Here is a 21,372-nt window from a genome sequence, read left to right as displayed (position 1 = left end):
TGAAGCCAAATGTTTGCCAGTCTTAGTTCTATCATTGCAGGCAACCACAAATCACGGAAACCTGGCGTGCCATCCGCAAAAGCCTAACCCATTAGAACCAGCAATCTAGACAGCAGAGCTCTTTGCGCCCCAAGAATAGGGCAAACTGGCAATCCAGGAGAGGCACCAATCATGCAACCACGACGTATGTGGCAAACCGACAAGTGGCTGCAGCCCTTGATGGAAGCCTGAAACAGCAATACAGCCCTGTCACATGTTGGTGTGGGAATAAGGACAGACTCTCAGAGGGTTGGTTTAACACTCATTTCTTTATTTGTTTCAACAGTTAAAGAACTCCCAACACTGGGCAGTCTTGTAACTGCCCTGAGATTATTGCTGTATTACTCTCAGATAACTGGCTACTGCTGGTCCCCTCCGCCTCCTGTCAGTTCTTGGCTGTTATAATGCTGGCAGGGCTGTCAACGTTCTTGCCACTGACTTTCATTGTCCTTCGTCGTGGTGTTATACTGGTAGGGGGAAAAGGGTAAGAAGCAGGCTTGAGATCTCCTTTCCTCTGCTTCCTGCTGCTGCCCTTCATTCTTCACTGGTCCCCCCTCCTAACAGCAGGCACACAGTTACGAAATAACCGGCTTCTCCGGTGTCTGCCTCTTAGCCCTGAACACGGGCTGCCTCAACTGCGTCTCGTGGCGCAACAAAAAACTCCTCCGGATTCACTGGTATCTTGGCCCCAATGTGGGCTGACCTTCCTCAGCTTTCTCACAGCGTCAACACAACTCTCATTCCCTCAGTATGCCCACCCGTACCTCTCGACCTCCTCCAGCACTTCCTGCCAATGAACACACAAGAGAAAGGGACCCATCAGCCCTCCGGTCTTTCCTGTGGTGCATCAATCACTCCCCTTGTCCCTCATCCTCCAGTCAGTTGTACACCCTTTTGGTGCCGTGGTGCTCTGTGCTGCCTTTTCCGATACTGTGCCTGCCTCATTCTTCTTTATGTCTTCACAACCCCCTGCAAAGAGACTTATATCACTGTGCCAGAGTGGTAACCAACTTTGCCAACACTTCCCTGGTAATTCTTCTCGAACAAGAACTGGGACACTCACCAATGGGGCCTCCATTGTTTGAGTATGGCAGAACCATGCAGAAGAATGGGGCAGGGTTTAACAGTCATTTTCTTGCCACTGACCAGTATAACACCTCCCAGGTGGGGATGCCAGAACCAGATTGGTTAGGGCCAGAAGTCTAATGGGAACAGGAGGAGTGGCATTATAAGGGAGAAGGGAAACAGAAAAGCGAGGGTTATTTGGGTGAGGTCAGAGGAGGAGGAGGTGGCAGACCAAGAAATCAACAGGATGAGGGATGGTGGACTGGCATGTGGAGACGTTTCGAGACGTTTAGAAGAAAAGGTGAGACATTGGTTGGAGAGAGCAAGAGTTACTGCGTGGTGAATATGCATACAAGTTGAGTGAGAGTGTTAGAAGGAGTGTAGGGGGTGATTGGAAGGTGAATGACAGAGTGAAAGGAGAGTGACTGAGACGAATGTCGGGTAGAGTGGTAGTAGTATTTTAGATGAGACTGTAGTAGTGTGGAGGAGGGTATGGTAGAAGTGAGGAGCGAGGGAGTAAGAGAAGGTAACTTCCGATGGCAGAAGTAGGCAGTAGAAGAAGCGAGAGAGACATCAGAGGGAAAGAGAAGGTAGATGTATGATGAGAAAGGAGGGTAGGTGGAAAGAGTAGGTGGGAAGAGAGTAGTTTGGAGAGAAGGAAAGTAGAAAGACATACGGTCTAACCTTTAATGTCCCCAAATAGTGTATCTAGACAAGGCAATAAACCTTTGTCTCTAACTACCATCCAGGTTGTATTTACTTATTAGAGGTATATACGTGTTATTTACTAATCAGGGAAATCATTGCACCTGGGCTCGGGTGGCAACTGCTTACTTAAGATGAGGGAGCCAGTGACGGCTATTAGCCACCTGAAAACGATTTCACTAAAGACTGTTGAACTCTCTCTGGGAGTCAACACGTTCTTAAGCCATCTGAGGCACATGGTATAACAGAGCATAGTAAATCATTTCACTCATTTTCCTGTAGAACAGTACTCTTGGTGGCCCCCATAACTTCAGTAAAAGGCAGAAACAGGGGATGACAATAATGTTGGTTCTACCACAGTCAGTCCTCCATTTAAGAATCGTTGTGTGACAAAATGACTTCCGTCCCACAGTATTTAAGGGATGATTAGTGGCTACACTCCCTACTCAGCCCTCATACTTTTACAAGAGTTATCCCAATCATAAATATGAAACCAGTACAGTTAAGAGATATACATCATTTGCATATTGTGGTGACATGGGCAGAGAGAAGGAAACACTCTCAAGGGGCACAACAGTATAGTATATTATAACATAGTTTAGTAACAGCAAAATATAACATTCCAAAATAAAGGAACTGTCCAATTAAGTTTTTATAAAATAGATATACTTTAATTAAACACACCATTTGCAATAATTACTAAACAGAAAAACACTACACAAAACCCACCCCTGTGAAAAGAGCACAGAATATGCAAAGATAGAAATATACAGCACTCTGGGGAGTGAAACACAGGTGAAAGGCAATAGAACCCCACACTATTCTTTAAAAGGATGTGTGTGAAAAGAAATTAAAGGTTGCTGACCAGTCTCTAGGGCCCAAAGATGGACCATGGGGTCAGGTATCAATCAATAATGCCTTATGCTGTTCTTGGCAGTTTGACACCTTTGCATCAGGCTTCTCTGTACTGTTCTTGAGGATTGAATCAGGCTTAAATGTGTTGAGTGCATTGTTCTAGACAGGAGGTAGAACACCTCTGTCTGTCGAGCCGTCTGTCTGTCGAGCTGGGTTGAGCTGAAATGTATTGCAGTTCGAAGTGATGTTTGAAGAAGGGCAGACTGTGGGGGCCGCCTGGGTCGGTACAACAGTCTGTGATGATTCTAGGCAATTGGCTCAATGAGGCGCTTGATGAAGTGAGGATTGTAAAGGCCACTTGGGTTGGTTCAGCAGTCAATTCAACAACGAAGATGCCAGTGACTGGATGCACAGTTTCAATTTAGCAATTCGATGCACACATTCGATGCTAGTGGTATGATCAGGCAACCAGGGTCGGTTCAACTGTCGATAAAATCGGCAACGAAGATAGTAGTTTTTTGAAAAGCAGATTCAATGATTACCTTCAAGTTTGTACCAAGGCATTAACATGCTGTCAGAAAGCATGTAGGTGGTGCATATGTTGGCAACACATAATGTAAAGTCTGCTCCACATAACATAAAGGCTGCATATTCCAGCCACAGAAAACAGGCAAGTCATAGCAGGTGCTGTAGCTGTCCTTCTTGCAGGTGTGCTATACTTAAAGGGGAAGTGCACTCAAAAATTGTATTGTCCCGATCGTTCGGGCGCGTATTTTTAAGCATACTGTAATCGATCTTACATTTTTTTCCTAAGCAGCTTACCTTAGTTTTCCTCACTTTTACACATGCGAAAACAACGAGTTGGCCGTGGCCATCTTGTCCTAATCTTATCCGTTGAGGAATCGCTCTAAGTTCAAGTGCACTCGCTGTACAAATACAGATGGCCTGCCCCTGAAGCTGACATCACTAGACACGTACGGCCCTTTTCACAACGCCAATGAACGTCTCATGTCAACGTTCTCTGTGCGCAAGCTACTGACGTGTCTCCATGGAAATGCCAGGACGCCTCTTTCCTCAACAAGTATAAACAGACCCTTTCTGATCAGACAACATTGGAGCTGCTTTGTCATTCATTTCACTGTATTTAGGTTAGATTGTCTGTGACTTGTTTCTGATCTAGTTAGCTCTCTTCCTAGAACAAAGCCCCTGCAAACTGGTACTTACACTAGCATAACTGATTACACGTGTTACTTACATTTTATTTAAATATTTGTCATATAATGGCAACAATACAGCCCTACCAGTACGAGCCTGAGTATTCTGAGGAGGAACTGAGGGAAAGAGAGAGATGCGGAAGCAATGGCGTATTGGACGATAGTTGGGAAGATGAATCACCGGAGCATGAGCCTTAGCCTAGCCGCATGGAAGATATTTCGATCTGGTGTACCAGCAATTGTTGCAAGGTCATGCCAACCGAGGTGGAGAACTGCTGCTGCTGAGAAAACTCTAGATGCTTGGCCTACATAGCCGAAGAAGGCACACCACCGCTATGCGTTACCGAGCTGCATGACGTCAGGGCAGCCTGCCTCACAAGGTCCGTGTTGAGGATTATGATGATGCTGATGCATGAACTTCGCACAACAGTTCGCCCTCGCAATCCAAGTAACGAGTAAGTGTACTCTAGATGTGATATCATTTTGATCACTGAGACGACTACCATTTTATGTTTTTCTTTGTCGTAACTTTGATCAATCACTGACAAATGAATTTAGTCTATAAATTGAATACATTTCTCTTGTTCTTTGAAAATCAGACTGTTAACCGTAAACGTGTCATTCACTTTCAGCAAAAAACAATATTTCTCTATGGCCCAAAAAGTTCTAGCCTGAATCGGTGTTCACTTTTATAATGTGTCTAGACTTCAAAACCCAAGTTAATTTTTCAAGAAAGTTACTTTTCTAACGGCAACTATTCCATAGAATTAAGGATGCATTTTCAAGTAAAGTGCTACACATATCCGGTTGGTTCAATTAAAATATGTATGTTTCTCTTTCAGAGGTATTACAGGCTGGTGGCCTATCGTCCATTTACATAGTGGCTTCATGGGAGGCTTGGATAGCGTGTTCGACGAGTAATACCCGCCTGTGTCGTTGGAGCCATCTCACGCAAAATGTCCCTGTGACAGCGGACAGCACAGGGGATTTTCGCAAACTGTGCTGCAACCTCAGGCATACAATGTGTAGTTTGTTTGTGCCATTAATATCACCAAATGAAATAAAATGTAAATGAGCACAAATAAATTTATCAGTGAGTTAAAAACACGCTCAGCCATCTATGAGGGTCACCAAGGAATGGCTGGTGCTCTTTTGCGCTCACCTTGTCCCCATCCATCCCCCCTCCAGTACCCACCCTCTGGTACTGGGTGGGTGGCAACTCTCAAACTGCGCAAGACCATGTACACTTCAAAGGGATCTTCCTCACAGGGACCATTGTTCACATAACCTCACCCAAACCCAGTGCCTGAGAGACTCCCCACCCCAAGACCCCGCCCATGCAAGCAACATAATTTAGTGTCCCTTCAGCAGTGTTCCGCCCTTTTTGCACTCGCCTCATGCCCATCCATCCCCCTCTAGTATCAATGGCAGTTCACAACTATGACCGTGCACTCCCAGGGGGGGCTGGGTGGGTAGGAACACTCTAGTTGCAAAACACCATGTGCACTTCAAAGGGTTATCTCACACAAGACCATTGTTCACATGGCCTCGCCAGACCTAGTGTCTTCAGACTCCCCTCTTCAAGACCCTGCAGCAATCAAAATAAGTTCAGCAGTGTTCCAGCCCTTTTTGCGCTCGCCTCATGCCCATCCATCCCACTCCAGTATCAACCAGTGTGCATTGTTAACAAGGTACTGTAATTTTTTAGCACTTGTACCGTAAAACAGGACCTGGCCTTCGGTAGCTCACCGACTGATCCCATTTTGAGCTCTCAGGTGTTGGGGTTCCAACATCTTGTCTGGTGAACTCTCTTGCACTTGCTGGCAGCTTCCTCCACATGCCCAGGCCAGAGTCAGTTTCTCCACACTCCCCTATTCAAGACCCCGTCTCTACAATCAACATATGTTTTTTTTTTTACATTGAGCAGTGTTCCGGGCCTTTTGCGCTCACCTCGTCCCCATCCATCCTCCTCCCTAGTATCAATGGCCATTGGCAACTATGGACAGGGTCATAATGGGCCATAATAGTTTATCGGGCACCAATGAAACCGTGGGACACTGTTTGAAGTTGCTATTCATTCCTTTTTGGGCACCATTTGAATATTACCCAAAGGTGAGCATTTTGATGAAAAGGAGCTGCAAATTGTGCCTCAAAAAAATATATATTCAGCAACAGTGATCACTACTACTAGCCGCATATTGCAGAAACACATCAAACTGGCACGCATGGCCCAAAAAATTATGCCACTTTCATTTTTAAAAAATGCCACCACAAGCATTTTGCGTTTGCATTTCAACCTTGTCCCTATTGCCCTATATGCTCTATGAGCAGGCCTATGTGTGTGCGCTTGCAAAGGGCCTGGGTGGGTGGGTATGGCCAATGTGGAACTTGGCATCGAGGCTGAGAAGGTATCAACGAACAGGTCACACATTCGTATACACACCCACTTTTCTAAGCCTTTATAAACACCTTGACATTTGCCAGAAGAACATCTCAGAGATCTACAAGGTATATTGTCATCGAGCTACCTGTTCCCCAGATAAATGTTCCACTGTCACTAATTCCCCTGCTTGCTGAATCGCTCATTTGTGCGTCCAAGTAAGGGTAGGTCACCTATTCACTTCTCTATGTTCATCGATCGCTGCACTGAAAGTTTCTATCGAATTCCACCTAATGTACCCAGTATTTTAATGTTAATTTATCTGAAAGACTTCACCGTTATCTAATGTTTGATGTATTTTTATCTCGGTAAATAGCACATTGCATCGCTGTGCATTGTAATAGAATGGAATATTGTGTGGTCCATGTTTGCAAGCATGTTTTCTTTTGATGCTTGAAAGTTAGTTCAACGGACGAGTAACACATTACGATTTGTGGAATGTCAATCAATACTTTAAGAAAATTATCACAGAGTTCATTGGACTAGGTTACACAGGTTTTCTTGACTTATTTAAAAAAAAACTTTTCAGACAACCGCTATGTTAGAATTAATTTATTCACATTAATACAGTATTATTTGTTATAATTAATTATTTTTTATACAGATCTTACAGACTTTTCAAGAATACCTTCATGTATCGTTATCAGTTGCCCTTCTGTGAGCGTGGGCAAAACTCAGGGCACAGTCCTGCATACATTCCCCAAGGATATTGATTAATAAGAAGGACGATTACAAATTGTGGTTTCCCAGTGGACGAGATTAAAAATAGAGCCCAGGCTGTCAAGGACGATGTGAAGTCCAATCGATTCTGCCTCTGCAGCCTGCACTTTACCAACGATGTGTATGAACAATCAAAGTACACAAAAAAGTGTCGACCCAGAATTCTTCGTAAATTGCTTCCAAGTGGAATTCCGACACAATTTCGGCACACGGTGGATTAGGTGAGTAGTGGATGTTGTATTTGTTATGTTTGTTGGTATGTAGGACGATGGTCTGCGTAAATGAATATTCTCTATGATCTCTCAATTTATTTAAAGTAGTGTACTGAAAAGATAACTTCATGAACTGTTTAGAGCTTTCAGTGTTTATTTACATCAAAGTTGTATTACTTGAGTTTCCATAGTTACCAGATTTACCGGAATTTTAAAATGCTTCACTTTAGACTACTTCATCTATCCGTGCTTTCAGTAGCATCTAATAAATCAGTGAAATGTGACCCTTAGTAAAAGCTTCCTACCCTTAGTAAATACTGACCTATAACGGTTGCATAATGTGTTTGAAATGTGTGGTTTGACATATCCTTCTTTACATAGAGCACATTGATGGAAGCACAGACCCTCAGCAGTGACAGAACCACCGACACATCTAGCATCCCAATGGTGAGCCCTACTGACTTGCCCACAATGATATTTTAGAGCATTGGATCTGGCCACATTTCTGATACTAATTTACATTTTCCGTTGTACTATTTTCTGCACAATGTGCTGAAAATGAAGGAGCAAGATTCTGCATCATTTACTTTTCGGGAGCCAACAGCAACCTCACTCGCCTGTCAAGTAATTATATTGTAATACTCCATTATATGCGATTGACCTATGTGCATGTGTTATGCATGTATTTTCAACATGTTGAAAATTAATATGTATAATATTGGTTAATTACAAAGAAAGTGCCATGTTATGGGTGTCTCTCTCTATGTACCATTGTCCGCATCTCAGTTTTTCAGTTTCATTTTACTTTTCCATCTGTACATTATGCTCACAATGTTTTACAGGGTGATCTCAGATCAAGTCCATGTGTCATCTGAGAAAGTTATCAGGTGAAATCTGAAATGTATATTATTACCAAATCATGTACACTCTTTTCGAGGGTATGTTCATACAAATGTTATATTTGTGTTGCAACAACAAACCTTCTACTATATGGTTCACAATCACGTTTAAAGTAATTTGTGTGGAAGTCCTCTGTGCAATGAAAGAATTTAATGTTCAGTACGATTGACATGTTATTTTCTTTAATGATTATTCTATTCAAGGGATGTACTCAGAATGTGGAATTAGAAGAGGCACATGGACCAGTGGTATATATAACATAATATGAAATACAATTGGTCATTACATTGCATTAAGAATACATTTGTATAATGTTGTAATGTATTAAGTCTGTCAAGTTGGTTCTATTTGTAGCTATATGCAAATGTTTGTTTGCAGGCAAATGAAATTTGCTTGATTTCAACCATCTAAAAATGCTGTTTTTGCAGTTTGATGTTACGGTCGGGAAAGAGAAGTCCACGGTTACAAAGCAAATGAAGAGAACAAGGGTGAAGAACGAACCGGTTTGTTTTGGGGAAGTTTTTAAGCAGATGTTTTAGTCATATTATGTTTTTTGTAGGAAAATTGTATCTTCTGTATGTGTGCTATACATTGAGCATGTTTTTCTATAAATCTCTTAGAGGCCCAGAAGGAAGAGAGGTATAAAGACTCAGACAACTAAAACCAAAGATGTCGCTTGCCAAACGGATTTCACAATGGAGCAAATACTATTTGCGGCGCAAAATGGTCCAGCCAATATTCATATTTGTGATGAAAATGTCCAGTGGCAGGAAAATGAATGAAATCTCACCTGCGAACCGTACAAAGTTACCATGGACCATTGCTACTTTGTGCAACCTCAACCAAATGATACTGAAGCCAATGAAGATGCATTGCAATTGCTTGCAGACCCTTTGACACAATTAGCACCCTCTAAAAATGTTCTACCAAACAAACATTCAATGCTTCCTGTTTCTCCAGTTCATGCTGAAATATCACAGCCTGAACTAACAAAGGCTGAAGCTTCAACACAATTCACTGATGAATTTGCTCAAGATTTTGACTTTAGTTTCCCTAGTTTGGGGGAATTGTCCACCACCTTTGAGTCACAAAACACAGTACTGCCGGATGATTGACTATTAAAGGAGAAAAACTACATTGTATTGGACAGCTGCCTGCTATAGATTGTATAAATGCTAAAATGTGATTATACATTAAGAGGGAAGATATGCGGGGAGCCATTGGTGAATGTGTATCGTGTATTGCAAGGCACCAACCTGAAAATTCAGGCCAGCCGGTCTACTCTACCGATGCTCGGCAAAGTGGCTGATGAAAATCTACTTAGTTCAGTAGTTTTACTCTTCAGCGGATTGACTTTTAGTAAGATTTCCAGTTTCTGTCAATTTATTGGACTTGAGTTCCTTGCTAAAAGCCACTACTACAAATATCAAAGGGAATTCTCATTCCCCGGGATTAGTCATGCCTGGAAACTTGAACAGATTTCAATGGACAGTACATTCACTGGAAAACGTTTCAGGCTAGCTGGCGACAGACAATGTGACAGTCCAGGATTTTCCACTAAGTACTGCACATACCACTTTCAAGACATGGAATTGTAAGTTTGGTGATCGTGTAGGTATCTGAATGTACATCGTCTGTGGCCATGGAAAAAGATGGTTTCATGAAATCCATCGAACATCTGGAATCCAGGGGAATGCAAATAGACCTGATAGCCACTAACAGGAATGTGTCAATAGCCAAGGCCATGCAAGAACAGTTGCCACACATTCAGCATCAATTTGATATATGGCACATTGGCAAATCAATCAATAAAAAAATGACAGATGTTGTTAAAGAAAAGGGTTCCAAAAATATTTTAAAGTGGTGTCAGTCTATCAGAAACCATGTTTGGTGGAGCTCCAAAACTTTTGTGAAGGATCTTTAGAAATTTGACTTGAAAAATAGCGTTCATTGGTGAACCATTGTTCCAACGTACACTCATGGACAGAAAACCAATATTTCCACAAATGTACACACAGACCTGTATCGAAGGAGCAGGAATGCAAGAAGACGTCATTGGTGCCACGTTGCCATCCACACAAAGCACTTGAGAAGATTGTGTATGATAAAACACTTTCAGGAGACCTGAAGGGACTCCCAAAATTCTGTCATACTGGAGATTTGGAGGTGTTCCACAATATGTGCCTAAAGTACAGGCCCAAAAGGTTGCATTTTGGCATAGACGGTATGGATGCCAGAGCAAGACTAGCTGTACTTGTGCATAATGAGAACGTCAGGAGGGAACAAGCGAAAACTGCAGGAACATTTGTCCTCCAAAATCGGAGCTTGTTGAAAGGTTGACTTCCAGATTTAAATGATTTGTAGCTGTTTTCAAAAACTGCTCACAATAACATTTGAAAAGAAAATAAACTGTAATTGTATATTACACCAGAAGGTTGTGATCGTTGGCATTGGGACCCGTGCTCCCGCTTTCCCACTCTCACTCTGGCTGGCCTCCCCTGGCCATGCGCCTGCACCCACCTACGAGGCTGAAAACCTTGGGGTCATCTTCGACTCCACTCTCTCCTTCTCTTCTCACATTTTGACATCTCCAAATAGTCTAATAGTCTATCTGTCAGCTACACCACCTTAGAAGTACTCTACCTTTCCTCACTTTCCCCCAGCAGCTCACTATCTCCATAGTGCTGGTTCTCTCTAGGCTGGACTACTGCAACAGCCTCTTACTCAACCTCCCATCTTCAACCCTGCACCTTCTGCAACTCAGCCAGAACAGAAACGCAGGACTTATGCTTGGCCTCGAGCCCAGCGACTGCATCTCTCTGGCGCTGAGATCCCTTCACTGGCTCCCCGTGGCTTCAAGGACCAAGTTCAAGATCCTCAGTATTGGCTCTCTGCACTTACCTAGTATGCAGCGACTGGGTGCACCTGGGCTTCCCTCTCCCAGTGACCGTCTGTGCACTTGCACAATCCGAATATGCTGTGCCTGTAGATCGTCTGTCTGTTCCCCCGTGCCCCAAAAAGCACTTGGTACAACTGCAGAATCGCAGTTTAGGCCTATTTGCTGTGTCTCAAATCATAAATGTATTATATGTTACTTACTCTGCCTGCGCAGACTATTATCGTCTCAGAATTTCAAGGGCTCTGTGCGACCGTTGTTTTTTCCCATGTGCCTAACCTGCTTGAGCGATTTGAAAAACTTGCCTGTGTATAGGTGCTTTGTAAATAAACATTACCAAGGTCCAACACCCGAGAAAAACTGTTTCATCCTGAATCAGAGTTATTGGTTTATACTGTGCCTAGTATCTAAATGTCACTAGATCAGAGAAATATTGTCCAGTTGATTGGGGTATGTGATTTCTTGCTGAGTGTCACAGTACTACACTGGTATTAATGAAAGTAATGTAAATGTAACAATTGATTTTGACTTCCAAAGAACTCCTGTTAGGTGTTCCAAATAAGGTTCTATGATTTGGTCTGTGTACCCTCAATCATAGTGTTGTGTTTTTATAAATGTGGTTATATAGAATCTGATAGTACTTAGTACCGAGATTTTGCTAGGCCTACTCATATTTAAATAAACCATTTTTTAAAAAAATATATTCTGTTTCTTTGTAACATTTGTATTACAATATCACTTGAACTAATTTCACAGCCCCCTCTCCATCCTAAGACAAACCTTGTTCCTGCCATTCCAGGTGCGTCCTGATCCATTTTGCCTGTGGCAATTAGCTTCTATCCTCGCTCTTGCTGCCTACACGCGCTCCATTTCAGCAGCCTGAACATCCTGCAAACCTATATGGTTTGATGCCTCTTTGTGAGGGTTTTTCCCTGGACCTGGCCTTTTTGTCTCCGTTCAGCCGGAGAGCTATGGCTTCTAGAGAAGGCTGGCCCTTTCTCTTCAACTACCAACAAATCACAGGTAAGGCACTCGCCTGAAAGGTGTTCACAACAGAGACGCCTCCTCTCCCAGGAACAGAGCCCCCTGAAAAAGTCTGGAAAAAAGGGCTGATCCTGGGTCCTACCAGCTGACAGCCTCCATAACTGCAGTCACCCGGACGGTGAGGCTAACCCTGCTGCCCTGAAAATAACCTGACCATTGGTTTGGGCCAGTGGAGGACCTCTCTCCCTGGATTTGAGCCTCTGGTAGTGGCACAGTACACAGGCTGCTCAGGGAACCCATGCATCGGATGGTCATCATGGCCAGAGTGATAGAGGCACCACAGATCTTCTATGAACCTCGCTCCCTGGTCGGCCAGTAATCCAGGCCATGTGAAACTGTAGTACACACCGGTTGTGGCGCAGGCGACCAGCGGTGTGAAGTGAGTGAGAGGTAATAACTGCAATGCCGGGCCATGCACCGGTCAAGGGCGTTAGTTGAGGGGAAACCTATAGAGAGAGGCCCCTCTTCCCAGAACCTCACTCACTGCATTGCCAGTGGTCCAGGCTATGTGAGACGGATGTGTCCACTGGTTCTGGTGCCAGCAACCAGCAGTGTAACGGTGAGCGAGAGGTATTAACAGCAATGCCAATGTGCACTGGTCTGGTGTGCCTAATGAGGGGAATCCTATAGAGAGAGAGCCCGGACCTACTCATAGTTAAATAAACTATTTATTTTTTCAATACATAGTGTTTCAGTGTTTCTTTGGAATGTTTGTATTACAATGTCACTTGAACTAATTCCACAGCCCCCTCTCCACCCTTAGACAAGCCTGGTTGATCTGTCTATGCAGCCCTGAACTCAGCTTGTACAGCATTACACTAAGATTGGAGTACTGAACTGCTTTAGTTGGACATTAGAAAAACTGCCCATAGAGCCTCTCCATAGCAGACCCAATAAGTAGTTACAATAAGGTATGTCTTTTATATATGTATGAAGTGGAGGTGCGTCCCGTCGATGATACGTTTGAAGAAAGGGTAATTGAAAGGGGTAAAAGCATGTCATTGTGGACATAAAATCTATCCCATGGCTCCAATTAGCTACATGGATCAAGCCCTTGCATCACTTGACGGTTTCCAACAGGAAAAACAGATACCTGTCACGCACGAATATCCCATAAAGGTATTCAATGGTGGCTGGGTTATCCTGCGCTCCTCAGCTATTCTCACATTTTGAAAATTAATCTTCTGCCAAGGGCACATCCTACTCGAATAGTGGGAACAAATTCTTCATCAACTCAGGCCCCTTCTTGACTTGGCATAGCCTTCCTAGAAGAACCGATTTTTGCTTCACCATCGCAATCTTGAGTTTTCACGCACTACTGCATTGTTGAACGCAAGGTTACCCACTTCTCAGTGCTGGATTCGAAAGTTAGGGAACGACTCTGAAATATTGTCTAATGTGCCTAGCGTGTTAAGCAACCCTGCGCTGTACAGGTTGTGGCTGTGTTTTCCTCATTTGTTGCATTATGAAATGTATTGTATACAGGTAGTATAGAAGAGTATTGGTTTTGCAGTAATTGTTTTCATATAACTAATGTTTACTTGTATCTATTGGTCCTCTCGACAATCAATGTTTAGATATCTTTCATATACACTTGTCTAAGAGTAATTTGTGGTTCTTTGCTGTGTGTGCCCATTGTGGCATCCTGATCACTATCACCCCTCCTTAAACTTAGTCTTGACCACATGCCAAGCCACATCGATTGGTCTGGCTTGTCCAGAAAGTTTCCTTTTTTCATCAAATCGAAGGTGTTCATATAGGGTCTGAACCCACACTATTGATTGGTTAGACAGTATACATGATACTGCTCCATAGGGGATGCCAGGTCACAATTGGCTTGATTCTCAGCAGTCTGTAGATTCCCATGTGATTCAGCTAGGCTCATCTCTCCATTGGGTGAAGGCCAGCTCTCTCATTAGTTACATTTTGAAAAGTACAATAATATGCTAAGCCTATTACTACATCACTATGGAATGAACCAGAAATGCTTGTCGGACGTTGTTAGGGTGAAGGGTGGAAGAAATAGTCACACTGACCAAAACATTCTGCGCTTTGTGCCAAGAAACAGTGCACGACGAGGGAGAGGTTGGGTTTCTATTGAATTTTCTTCCAGAGATGATATATCCCCAGAGGTAGCATCAACACAAATCATTCATAATTGTTCCTACATTCCTGTTGCAAAACATATTTTACATAGCTGTTTGTTACTGCCCTTGTTTTTATGAACCCCTTGCACAGTCCAGCAGGTTGTTCTTTTTAAAAAAAATAATTTGGCATTCTTCCGGAAAATCGAAACCTACCCATCTCTGTCTTCCATCACTGATAACAGGCTGCTATTGCAATTTGGCCTTGTTTTTTAAATTGTTTTATTTTAGTTTATTACAAACTTTTTAAAAATCAAAACAGAGTAGACAACCATCTACCTATAATCATATGAATAACAAAATAGCTTATGAGCAGTTACTTGGTTGATGTTTTTACAAGTAGTTCATTTAGTTGTGCTAGGTAGAAAGTAAGAGCAAATGTCAATTTTTTATCACTGCCTTCTGCTAACACTGTCCACCAATCATCGCCACAGAGTTGCAGTCGTTTTGCAATTTACAGAATGAGATACTTAGTTCTTAAGTCTTTTACTTCTGTGCAATAGATTGTAAGATGCTTTAGAGTTTCCTTAGCATTGTTGCAGAACCTACAGTTCCAGTTAAAAGTTAAACTATTAGATCTTAACTTTTGTTTTTCTCTTGTGTCATACGAGTTTAAATGGAATCGCATGAAAAGTTGCCTGCAATATTTATTAGGGAAATGTATCAAATAGTTCTGCAAGATATTACATGCTTTGGCCACCGGTGCCACCAATTGCATACACTTGTGTTGAGATCTTGTCTCAGTAGTCTGATTCCAGTCTAGCTGCCATAGCTTTTTCTTCACCTGCCCTTGTAGCCCAAGATTATCAGAGTTCAGTTGTATTAGTAACTCGTCACAATGATTTACCCATTCATCTAGGACAGAATCTTTACTACCACTCTCGTCTTTCTTTAAGATGTTGAATTGAGGTGGAGTGTCTGAACATATCAGTTTCCGGTACAAGCTAAGTGTGTTCCAAATTACTCTTGCATCTATAGATACGAGCCCACATTCATACCTAATACATGCCATTGGAGTGTCATGTGGTAATAGTAAGAATTTATGCCAGAACACATTTTCGCATGTAGCCCAGATTGTATTTGGGCAACCAAGAGCTGCTTCCGCACCATAAATCAACGCTGGTACGGCCTTCAGTTTATAAAAATCAATGACTGGTTTTAGAGCGAACTTTCCCCATCTTTTGTTTATCAACATACCTTGTGCCAATAGTCGTCTACATTTAAGCATCATTTTCTGTGTAAATGGCAAGTCGTTGATATTGGAGTTGATAATCATAGCTAAATATTGTGTCTGAGTAACGCATTTTAAATTTTCATTTTGTAATTTCCAATGAAAGTTCTTTTTACATGCTGCACGTTTACCTTTAAGATCTTGTAATGCAAGAACTTCAGATTTTGCCGGGTTAATAGTTAGGCCGTTTGCATTTACATTTTCTTCAAGAGCTACTAATTTTTGCTGGAGACCAATTGGGGTGACGTCTAAGAGAACTATGTCATCAGCATATAGCATCCAACTTAAGTGTTAACCATTGATCTTAGGTGCAAATGCATGAACATCTCTCAACGTGTCCCCATTGTCAGAGATAAACAGATTAAACATAATGGAAGCCAAGGGGCACCCCTGCTTGACTTCCCTCTTGGTTTGTATTGTGACAACCAAGGTTCCTCTCTGATCAAGCTGGATTTACATTTCAGTTTCAGAGTGTAGTTCTTTTATGGCCATGATGAGACTCTCAGGGCACTTCTACTGAAGCATCTTAGTCCACAGCAATTAACGATGCAGGCTGTCGAAGGTGTGAGCCAGGTCAATGAAGGCCAAATAGATTTTAATTTTATGCTTAATTGCTTCCATTTGACAATCAGCAAATTTAACCCACTCCCCACACCCTTGACAAAAACAATTTGACAAAGATCGTGTTTACCTGACGTTTTTATCCAAGCCAGTAATTTGGCTTTGAAAAGTTAGCAACTGCTTGAAGGACACAATGAGAATGAGAAAATTGAATATCACGAAATTATGTGAGTTCAACTTTACATAATGTTTTTGCGATTACAAATGGTAAGTGTGCTCTATGCATAGTAACTAATTCATCGATGTGCGAATGTGCGATATGACCAAAATAATGGACACAGTACGTTGTGTTATGTTGATTTCTATTTGTACCGCGCACTATAAAAAACAGATTGCGTAACTCGTGATTTGTTTATGGTTCGGGTGGACGGCCGTGGGATGGGCATTTGTCGTGCGCACTTGGTTCCATTTCCAATCACTAATTTTACCAGTTCCATTATAATGCCATCTGTCTGTGGGTCAACATAAACGTTACTATATGTGTCCTTATTTTCTGCATCTGGTTCTCCATCACATTGGGACCTATACCTACTTCAAAGCGCTAACCTTTCATGCACGTTGTGGTCTGCAATACTCCCCAATTTTGTCATGTGTGTGTTCATTATGTGAGGTTTGTGCTTATTGTTAGGTTTTATTCCCTTCTGAATTGTACTTTAACGTGTTATATTCGATTCCAGAACAGTGACTGAAATATATTTTTATTCTGTTATTTACACAGATATATTGTACCGTTCTGCGTATGCCATAGTTTCCACTTACCGTCAGATGGATTCTTCAATCTACATTGGCTTATAACCATAAACTTGTAGCAGTACAGTCATGTAGGACGCCCGACTGGGACCAATCTGCCCTTTGGTGTTAACTGCAACAAGGAGCAACCTGTCAGCGTTCACGCTAGCTATAACTTCTATGGCAAAAAAATATTGGTCATTCTGTGGACTTAATATTCTCTTGTGAGCGTTCTTTGATAAATAAAAGCACTTGCTATATTGCAGACTATTGATGTTTTCTTGAAATATAATGTGTTCCTATCTGATCAAGGACGTGGATGATGACTGGGCACCTTTGGCTGTGCTGGCCACGAACATCACGAAAATAGGTGGCACTCATCGGTTAGACTAGTGATGTCAGCTTCAGGGGTGGGCGATCTGTATTCGTGCACGAGCGCACTTGAATTTAGGGCGATGCCTCAACAGATAAGATTAGCACAAGATGGCTGTGCCCAACCCGTTGTTTTCGCATGTGCAAAAGTGTGGAAAACTAAGGTTAGATGCATAGGAAAACATTTTAAGATCAATTACATTATGCTTAAAAAAAACATGCCCAAACAATCAGGACAATAACATTTTTGAGAGCACTTCCCCTTTAAAGGCAGACAGAGGCCATCATGCAGGCAGCACACCAAGCAAGAACAAGAAACCAGCACACACATAAGAGGAGGAACTGGGGCAGGGATTACAACCCCCAGCATCCCCAGTGCCAAACACACAGAGCCAAGGAACTCTTTGGGCGATGCTACCCCAGCGTGCATGCGTGCACAACAAGGCTTTGCTCTGGCTCTAGAATTACACCCGAGGGATACACATCAGAGGCTATCCGAGAGCAGAACCTGTAGTGGGGTTGTGCCCTGCCTCACCCTCACCCACTCACCATTTGCCTGAAAGCTAAGTACTGCCGCCAAGCGGCTCGTTGGCTAACATAGTTTTGCTTGTGCTAATTACTAACTGCATGGAACTAATTCCTGAACGTCTGAAAACTTCTTCCCAAATCCATTGGCCTCTCCATATTAACCTGGAAGAATAAAGCTTTACTCATTGGTCTAACACACGCCGCAATCACTACTACGATCGCATTAACCCATTCTGTTCATGTTAAACCTGGACCGGCAGTACACAAATTGTGTGTTTTCTATAGACTGGGACAGACGCTTGTAATGGCGCTTGCAGACCCAGCAGAATATGAAGGCAACACAGGAAGCGCAATGCATCGTGCATAACTGAACAGAGAAAACAAATGTTCTAAAAATAATACTCCTTCCTAACATGATGTGATGGCTAATTGTTTCTTTCATAATCTGATGTTCATGCAATTCATTGTGCACTCAGGTTACATTATCCTATTGGATGGGGAAGTGCCTGCGTGGGTCCGCCCACGCTTTCAGTAATTAAGAAGAAGAAGAAGAAGAAGGTTATTTGATGTTGGTTTACAATTTTCTTTTCTCGACATTAGAAAAAAAGGATAGAAAAGAAAAGAAAAAGTAAAGAAAAACGGAAAGGATGAAAAAAGAAAAAGCAATAGTATAATTGTCATAACATTTATAAAAAACAAAATTTCCAGACAATTAAAACATAAGATCACAGAACTTCTCAACTTCATAAAGAACTAACCAGATTAATTAATGTTATCAGACCTTAAAAACAATTCATACGATACATGTCACCATCTAATTAATGTATAGAAAAGCAGCACCATGATTGCAAAGATAATAACAAAGAACACCATAGACAGTCAAGAAACTATGAGTGGTTCAATTTCCTTTAAGTGGATAATGGAATTGAATGTAAGTCCAACGTGCTATTCAAAGTTGGCTTGAAAAAATCTTCACATGAGGTCTTGTAATATAACAGATAAAGTCTTTATGTCTCGGCAGACTTGGCGTTTTCTTATCTAGAGATCGAGATTGGGCCCCTATACTCTGTTCCCTAGCAACTGCTCAGCACCAGGGTGGCACCTTATATGTGCTTAATTAGCCATATCACTACAGATTTTGATGTGCTTACCAGGACACGACTCAAACCTCATTGAGATACCTTGACAACGACACAGAGGGTCGAAACACGGGTGGGTTGTTCTTGTTTCAATACATCTTGATACAAACATAAAGACTTTATCTGTTATATTACAAGACCTCATGAGAACATTTTTTCAAGCCAACTTTGAATAACGCTAATGATAATTCCCAGGATCTGCGCGTTGGACTTACCTTCAATTCCATTATCCAGTTTATGTTTCCTGGTCGATTTCTAGGGGGCCCCAGTGGAACTGTACCGACGCAGCAGACCTATTTTGCAAACATTATTCCTGAAAACAGCCTTTGGTGGTACTAACAAGCACACTTTCTCCATAACGACCCCTAGGAATTTTTTCACAATTTCCTTTAAGAACCTCAAAACCTCCCATGTCACAAATATCTCTTTCCCTTCCAAAAGACAAATCCAGAATTCCTCTGTTGATAACCAATCTATGTTATGAACAAAACGTGAAAAGTGGTTGATCCTCTGTTTACAAGTACCTGAGCATACCATCAGCAGATGTTTCACCTTTGTTTCCCCTTAAAATCACATAGATTACACACACCATCCATGTGTGACCCCGTATTTCTTTTTCTGAGTAATTCTCGGGTGACAACAAGATTCATACGAAATCTCAGGAAGGTCGGCGACCAGAACTGATTTGGAAATCTTCTGAGATAGTAACCCATCGGTTTATCTGAAGGTATAAGGGTCTTAAAACATGACATTTTAACAAACAAAGCCCTAGTTTCAATCCAGTCATTCAAAGCTGCCAGTTTCTTTACCCTTCTCAGACAGATATCAATTCAGTAACTGTGCTGATACGTCCTGCCTCAGTTCATTTAGAAAAACATTGGTATTATTACCAATCAGATTCTCGTACAAAGAATTCTTTTGCTGGGCCACGATCGACCTGAATAATGAGATCCTTTTCCATGTCAGAATATAGTGATTGAAGTCCCAATTTGTATCTCAACCTGGACATTGGTAAAGAAAGCGGCAGCTTGAGAACTTTCTTCCAGATTCCACCTTCTAAAAGTGTCCATTTGATCTTCAAAGCAAAGGTTTCAATTTCAGTACCGTACATTAGCACGGGAACTGCTTCTCCTCTATAGAATTTCAGCAGAGGAGATAGAGTAAATTTGCAGTATTTATATAAAAGAAATTGATTTGGCTAGTCATTTGTCTTGCTATTACACTGAGATGTGCCTCTAACCCAGCATGGATGGATTAGATTGGATCATAAACCCCAGATATGTTATTTCCTGTACAACTGGCAGTTTGGAGTCATCAAGGATCCACTTATAATTTCTAGATCCAATCTTTGCTGCCTGTTTGAATGCCATCATAGCGGTTTTATTAGGGTTGATCACAAGACTGTTTTACTTAGCATGGTTTGCAAAGGCTTTGATCAATCCTTGTAAACCTATCAGAGTTCGATCTATCAGAACCACATCGTCCACATAGGTGAGACGAGAAATATTCAGGTTACCAATTGCAGGGGCGACTAGAGAATGGGCAATCAAGTTATTCCAAAGATCTACTAGAAACAGATTAAATACACATGGTGCTACTATACAACCCTGTCTTAAACCCTTATCTGTTGCGATCTTTGACACTAGGTTTCCTGCAAGGTCCAAATGAACTTGTATAGATGTTGACTCATGGAGATAAATGAGAATGGCCAACAAACCATGTGGTATACCCCAATCTTTCAGTTTGCACTACAATTTGCCGTTATTAATAGTGTTGAAAGCCTGAGATAGGTCTATACAAACCCCATACAGACACTGATGTTTTGTTTGTTTGGTATTAAAAATATTAAGCACATCACCATTCAAGGATGTTGATAGGCCCTTGCGAAAACCAGTTTGGAACTTAGATATAATATTTGATTGATCGGCCCAATCTTTGAGGTCTCTCAAAACTAACCTTGTAAATATTTGACTGTCAATATCCATTAAGGCTATGGGGCGACACAGTATAGTCAAGAATGCTCTTGAGTTACTTGCTCTTTCCATTTAATGCAGGACAGGGGCTTGATGTTAATATCTGGCTTTGTCCATGATCATGATCATAATCCGATAACACGTCATTCTGTGATTGGAGAACAGGGAAGAGGGACGTGGACATAGCGGGTTCCTGGTCTTTTGACCCTGACATATTGTGCAGCTCCAGTGCCTTTAAATTGTCCCTCCAAATTGCACTACCGCTAACACTACCACTTCTTAGATTGTAGCACGTGGATATCTGCCTGATTATAGTGTTACAGCCAAAAAATCCACTAGAAGTGTGAAGTGTGAAGTGTTCAACTGAGCAGCAGGAACTTTAAGAATTTGGGTAAAGAACAAATTCAGGTATGCCTTGAGAAAATCAGGTTATCCTTTCAGGAACAAGATAACTACACTCCTAGAAAAATACACTACGTGTATTGCAAATGTGGTAGAGCGCGAGGCTCCGCTGAAGACTCGGCTTGTGAGGAAAAATAATAACA

The sequence above is a fragment of the Ambystoma mexicanum genome, chromosome 9 (genome assembly GCF_040938575.1).
Source record: "Ambystoma mexicanum isolate Mex_15411 chromosome 9, UKY_AmexF1_1, whole genome shotgun sequence".
In the NCBI taxonomy this organism is placed as follows: domain Eukaryota; kingdom Metazoa; phylum Chordata; class Amphibia; order Caudata; family Ambystomatidae; genus Ambystoma; species Ambystoma mexicanum.
The sequence above is the reverse complement of the archived record's forward strand: the minus strand, read 5'-3'. Positions refer to the sequence as shown.